The sequence below is a fragment of the Otolemur garnettii genome, unplaced genomic scaffold, assembly GCF_000181295.1.
Source record: "Otolemur garnettii isolate 467f Iridium unplaced genomic scaffold, OtoGar3 scaffold00124, whole genome shotgun sequence".
In the NCBI taxonomy this organism is placed as follows: domain Eukaryota; kingdom Metazoa; phylum Chordata; class Mammalia; order Primates; family Galagidae; genus Otolemur; species Otolemur garnettii.
The window spans coordinates 501,069-508,186 of NW_003852519.1; the positions used below are offsets into that span (position 1 = coordinate 501,069).

The 7,118-nt window shown below is 46.8% G+C and overlaps 1 protein-coding gene across 2 annotated transcripts in view; it reads left to right on the top strand.

Moving 5' to 3' along the window:
* ETV6 (ETS variant 6) overlaps positions 1 to 7,118 on the top strand; it is a 230,623-nt gene that overhangs the window by 94,687 nt on the left and 128,818 nt on the right. The gene's annotated exons all lie outside the window — the stretch shown is intronic.

Below are 7,118 nucleotides of genomic sequence, written 5' to 3' on the forward strand. Positions count from 1 at the left end.
TCCTCCTCTCCTTCTCTTTCTCTCACTGCTTCTCTCGTACCTGCCTTGCTTCCACAACTCCAGTTCACAGTATTTCCACCTTTTTCTCCCAGTCATCCCCACCCCTGCCTCTGCCGCCTCCCTGTCTGGATCCTCAGCTGCAGTTTGGCAGAGTGCTGGGTCCCATGCACCTGTGCTGCGGCCACTAGTCTCTCAAGCCGTTGACACCTGTCGTTTCCTTTTTGTTTGTCTTTCCTGTACTGCCACCCAGCCTGGGTGATGAAATGCAGTCGGGCAGCTGGGGAGAACGAATCACCTGATTCCCACCCTCATCACAAAAATGCCAGATTCTCTGGCTTCCACGTTATCCTGAGGGGACAAGCCCAAACTAGGGAGGACACTGGGGTCACCTTGGCTCTTCCCTAGTTGATTCCCAGTGACTTAAATGGTGGCATGGCCGTGCTCTCCATCACCTTCCTGCCTGGCGATACTGGATCAGCTTATTCCCCTCTCATCCCGTCCATCCTCAGAAAGTTGTTTGCTGAAAGGGGGGAATAATCAGAGACAAAGGATGCCCACTCTTCTTTTTTCTCTCCGTGAGAATTCAGGGAACCAGGTGATGGTGGTGCGGGCAGTTCCTGGGGAAGCACTGCTGCCTGACCCCTTCTGCCTCCAAGTGGGATAGTTGCTGGGATTTTTGTAAGGAGTTGGGGGCAGGAGAATCCCCTCCTCCAGCTTGCTGCCTGTTCAGTCAAGACATTCCTGCTTCATTTGGGCAGGAGGGTGAAGGATACAGCCCCTTTCTACCATCTTGTCCTTGACAATGACTTTTGTAGGAGAAATAGAGGTGCCAGGGTCACGGCTGGGGGCACCTTAGGAAACTCTCCTTAGGAATGGCCCCATAGGAGCAGACAAAACTGGAAAAAGAAACATGGCTGGGTAAATGCAAAGTGTCCTCCAGAAGTTATCCTGTGACTACTGTATTCACGAAAGGACTGATGACTTAGAGATAGAGCATACGCCATGTAGGCAGAGCCCTTCGAACCAGTCTCATTCATTCATTCATCTCACACACACAGTTACTGAGTGCCTCTGCTGTGCCAGGCACTCTTCTGAGTCTTGGGGATATAGAAATAAACAGATGAAACTCCCCGCTCTTGTAAAGCTTAAATTCTAGCGGAGAGAAGGAAAGAAATTACAAATGCTTGTCCTGAACAGGCTGGGGTTTCTTTCCTAACTTTTTATTCCTCTATTTTGTGACATCCCCCAAGGAGGCCCTAACTCCTGGTTTGCCTCTGATGCCTTGACAGATGTAAGCTCTTCTGGCGTAGCACTGTCTCTCCGTGTGAGGTTATCATGGCAAAACAAAGAAGCAAGCAAACAAGCACGCCGACTGGCAGTCGGGGATGAGCAAGGAATCTGCTGTTCAGGAGTCAGCCACTCAACTCAGTCTTCCTACCTTATGACCTGTGTTTGAACAAGAGAATGTTTAACAGCCTTCCTAGCTTGCAGATAGTACAATTCTCTTCTAAGGCAACATTCTACTTGGGATTGTTTCTTCCATACTAACACTTGAATGTTTTCTTGCATAGATTGTCTCCACATTGGACATACTTCCCAGCTTTTCACTGACTTCCACTGTGTGCCAAGCCTAAATCACGATAGCTAATATTTATGGTGTGTACTGCACACTGTGGGAAGTCCTTTATCTAAATTGTTTTATTTAATTCTCACAACAATACCTGTAAGGTGGGGCTTCTTTTTATCTCTGTGTTGCACACAAGGGCATAGAGAATTTCAGTAATATTTCAAGGTCGGTCACAGAACCAGCAAGAGAGTCAAGATTCAGACTCTGTTCTGCCTCACTCCAAAGCCTAGGCTCTTACCCATTATGCCACTGTAATAAGCAGGTATTTTACAAATTTTTTTTTGGATGGATAGATAGATGAATTCAGGGTTGACACTTAGATAATACTCACTGATGTGGCCATAGCATTGGGTTATATCTAATATCTATTCTAACTGTTGTTCTGTCTGTTCTGTTAGATAGTTAGGATATCACCTTGGGATGGATGGATGGATAGATGGATTCTTCACATAGATAACTATAAAATACAGAACTGTAACAGATACTGCTGACCTTGGAGTATCATCAGTTATATTATGGATTCAGGTCAGGGTAATGATTTTGCCTGAATGCCTGTACTATGGCAGATTAAGTTTAGATACCTCTCCTTGGTAATTTGCATGAGACCTGTTGTGACACCATTGCTTCCAACATCTGGAATGAATCCTCCAAAAGTAGAGGTTCCCAGGCTCTTGCTGTTTGCCCTCAGCTGGGGCTTTCCAAGTGAGGTCGAGCTTCCTTCCTCCCTCTGATGATTCCAGAGCTGGGCTGCTGGGCACGCTGGTTGAGACGGCTTACAGCCCCTATGACGGCTGAGGCTGTGCTATACGCTCCAAGATGCATCCCAGCCGAGTTTCCAAACCTAAGAGAAAATAAATACTCTAACAAGGGAATTGGGTTATTGCTGTTTTAATCTGGGATTCCAGACAATTCCCAGTGGAATGCTCATGGAAAGTACGGGGAAGAATCCAAAAGCAAGAGAGCAGCAGGACATTTATGGTATTGCGAGGTCGAAGGCATTTTTAGCTGCTTGTTTTAAAGAGCTACTCACCAGACTGGTATGCCTCAGGCAGCTTCTTTCTACCATTTACCATTGATCTCCAGATAAATCCTCTCCCTTAACTCTTTCTTTTGCTTATTTCATTCTTAAATATATCCTTGGGGGTGGGGGTTAGGGGACGGTAAAGATCATAATATTTAAGAATCTCATGCAGAGAGTTTCTCACCATTTTGTTCTGCAAACACAGAGCTAGACCCAAACTGGAGACACAGCCTGACAAATTAGCAAGCTATTGAGAAGTAGAAAGGGATGCCTTTTCTTTTTATTTGCTTGTAATAAAAGCAAAGTGAGTGATAAATGGAGCAGAGTGTTAAGTAGTGATTGGGGGAGCACTTGAAAAGGACTGGCAGGTGCAATCTGGGCTTAGGACAGGAGGACACCCACGGGAGAAGGGCCAGACCCAGGTCATCCTGGCCTGACCCACTGCCCAGACGTGAGGACGGTGCCCTTCGGCAAGCCTGCAGCAGAGCCCTCCTGCTCACCAGGAGAGCAAACACAAGTGTGTTTGTTCAGAGGACAGAAAGGGCATCTTTTTTTCTTCTTCTGTAAAGGGTACTGATTTTTTTTTTTTTCCAAAGCGTGAGGCTAGAATTGCTGAAGTACAACAGTTATAGCAGGCAGGTGAAAAAAAGAAGTTCCATTCTTTAAAGGGAACATGAGCCTTTCATCAGGGTTTGAAAACACTTGAAGGTCCAAGGACCCCCAAGGGTGCACAGGTGAGATCATTCTTGACTCTCTCAACAAGAAGGGCTATTGCTGGGAGCAAAGGATGCCTTTGCTGGGTTCTCACCAGGGGAAAGAACTTGCGGTGTGAGGGCCGGACTTTTTCTAACTTGTCTACCCTAAAGCCTGCTTTTTATAAACCCACAGGAGAGTGGGTGCTGAAGAAAGAAGTGGAAAGCACTTCATGAGGGGGCACCAGCCTGGTAATTGCAGAGAGGCTTGTGTTGTGTTCGCAGTTGCCCTGGGAAACCCTGGGCCAAACTCAGGCCAGCCATATGATGGGCAATATAAGGGTATTTCAGACTTATGGGGCAAAATTTGAATAATTAAATGTCATTTCTTCATCCTAATTTCTTTGAGACATCATCTCCTGTTCAGTTGATCTAATCGCATCTCATCATAGGTTGACATTAGGCCATTTGCCCAACGACTGTGCATTTTGCAGTGCCCATCTGGCCTTCTGCAATCCCTGTGAATGAATGATATTTCAGAATCAGGATCTAGGACTCATTCATCATATTTAATAGGGTTAAGGTTTATGATGTTGCTGGTTAATAAATAGCCATAATAGCTACTCGGAGTTTTCGAGAGAACACCAGAAATAGTTCCTTGGCTCTATTTCCTTTCCTTGTGAATCTTTCAAAATTCTTACATTACTACTCCTGCTTGTGTGTGTTTAATAATGGAATTTAATGCCTTCCTTTGGAAACGTTACCTCGCTGCTCACCCACTCGGCTGTTCTGCCTTCTCAGCAGAGTAACTGAGTTGAACAGCCACGTGACAAGCAGAGCTATATTAGAACGAGCGTAGTGAGACGGGAAGCATTGCCTCTCTTTTCCAATTGGCTAGAACAGCGATTTTATGTTCTTCCACGTTATGTTTGTTCCCAAAGAAAGAGACAAAAATGGAAGCCGAATGGGATTGTAGTTAATGTTTTATATTTTTATACGTACCAAAATGCCTTCCTACATATCATCTCATTTAACCTGGTAGGCGTTGCTGCCCTGGAAGGTCACTTGGATTGTCCAGTTCACACAGCATGTGAAGGGTCTGTTGTGATTTCTGTTTCCAAGGTCACCCTTCAGATTTGTTAGGAGAAAACCTAACGGCAGGGTTTCCTGGCCTTGAAAGTAGAGGCACTACTGACTATTGGAGCCTGTGCATCCCGGGGTGCAGGGCAGGGGTCGGCGGGAATGCAGGCTGGTTCTCTTGCTGCCACTGACCATTAGCTTGCCCTGAACCTCCGATGGTCTGATGGAGAGGTGTTAGGATGACCGCCTTTGCTGATGGGTAATGTGTTCTATTTTTTTCCACCAGTTTCTACTTTTCCCCCTTTTCTACTCTTGTGTGAAGTTCAAGAGAGTAGAAAGTTCAGGGCTATTCCCGTAAGTGGGGCAGCTCCGAGAGGGGGCTCAGCCCAGTACCCAATTTCCCATGGTCTCACGAGGGGCATCAGGAGCCAGGGTTCCACTGCTTTCTGAAGTTTTCAAGCAAAAACGCAAGGTAGTAGAAAGGACTGGTTGGGTCCAGATAGACCAGAACAAGCATGAATTTCAGGGCTGGCTCTCCATATTAGACAAATGATAGAACCTTTCTAAGACTCAGATCTCTAAGGATGCCGACTGCGCAGTCCTCCTTAGAAGTATCACATCTCATTTATGTCTAACCACTGGCGCCGTGCCTGTCCTGCAGCGGCCCCAGAACTCAGGAGCGCTCCATTTCTGCTCCCAGTGCTAGTGAACAGCCTGTCTAGGTGGTGGCTTTCCCATTTTGAGGGGCCAAGGAAACATGTTGGGCTGTTTCATTAAAGAAAAGACCTCCAGTTCTATCTGCCAAGTATCGAGACCAGTTTCCCGAAGTCACGTTGGAAATTCGCTTTACTTTCCGACTCTTCCCTGTGATTTCCAGGAGCGCAGTTTTGCTCTAGGGCGGTGATCGTCACCCCGGTGCTGCGGCACACTGGCCCGGCATGGGAGGATCTTAAGTGAGCTGCGAAAAGTTTTAAAGATCGTTGATTAAATTATACTCAAAAGAAGTTCGAAGTACAGTAAGTATATTCTTATTTTTTAACTTTTTTTTTTTTTGAGCAACATAATTTAAGTGTACTGCAGAAACGTAGCTATAGGTTCAAGTGGGACATGAGATAAAAAGGGTTGACAGACACTGCTCAAGGACATTCCGTCCTCAGCACCTTTCCCTGCTGGTCCATCTTGCCCTCAGTCTGGAACTTTCTTCCCAGCCTTGCCCGAATCCATGAGTCTCCTTCCTCAGCCTTACCCAGACTTCTTCTAAGACCTATCAAATCTGTCCCTGTCCTTTGCCATTATCAGCATTCCAAAAATGGCCTCTCCTCGCACAGCTGCCCGTGACGTGCAGTGACATCACCAGCAGGGTTGAGGCAAGGACAAGAGAGAGATTCAATTCGCAGTCGGTGCCTTCACCCTGCGATAATGCCTTCTAACAAGGTTGGCCAGCCGCTAGCATTTTATACCTTATCCCCCTTCGGCCTTCTTTTGGGTGCCGTTGCTTTTTACCTTCAAATGCTTCAAGCCTTTCTACTTTTTCCTGCAGCACATGTGGTCGTACAGGGGCCCCGTTAGCTGCTTCAAACAGCTCGCAGAGAAAAAACAGCCCACAGCAGAACAGCCAGGATGCTTTGGAAGGGAAATTTCCTTTTTGGGTTTGCTGTCTGAAAGAATTTCCGATGCAGGCAGACATTAATTCCTAGCTCCATGCTTCCTGATAAGGAAGCAGCTTCAATAAATGCAGCTATTTATAGATGTCTTTTATAAAAAAAGAAAAAAATATATAACCAGAGGTTTATTGACCTTTTCTTTCACTTCGCATTTCGTGCAGCGGGCTCTGTGTACATTTAAGGCAGTTCCTCCAGCATGAGCTTTGACAAAATGGCTCTGATCCTGGGGAGGGGGAAAGGAGAGATGGGGAGGGCAGGTGGGGATGAGGATGGCACAGCCACCTCTGTAGTGCCACAGGGGCTTCGTTGATGTCCTTGGAGTTCTGGGGTAGAAGTTCAGAAGCTGTTGCCCATCGGTGGTCCCTCCCTGGTGCTGCTGTGGGTTGTGTATGAGCCCAGAGGGCCCGACTCTATTCTAGGCCCAACTTGGAAAGACTATGGCAGACTGAGAGAGAGGGTCATTACACAGTGAAAGGCAGAGAGAATCACTCGGTTTTGTGAGTACAGACTTGAGCAACAGGAAGTAAGAACCTTCTTTCCATTTCTTCCTCCTCCTCTCACTGTCTTCCCTCGGGTTCTCCCACTCATTGGTGCCCCTGTGGGCTTTCTCCTGGCATGAGAGCGTTCTGCAGACTGGGAGTCCTGCCCGTGAGCTCCATGGCCAGCCCCACTCGGGTCTGCATAGTACTTACTGGCAGCATGAGAAAGATGGAAGTGTGCTCTGCTAAGTTGCTCCCCCACCCCAGCACAACCATTGGTTCAACTGAGTGTATACAAATATGGTAAAGTTTCCATTCTCGAATAACAGACATTTTCTCTCATCCTGCTTCATGCCTGAGACGCACCTAGTCAGTAACTCAGACTCCCAGAGTTTCTGGCAGGATGACTTGGACCTCTTCATCCTTGGTGTTCCCAGACGTGAACCTGTTTAGCAGGGACCTTTAGATTTTACTGATGTCACTGCCACTGGTGGATTCTGATTCTCAGTTGCCTAGACCACATAGATCATGGACACTAATAACCCTCAAATGGGG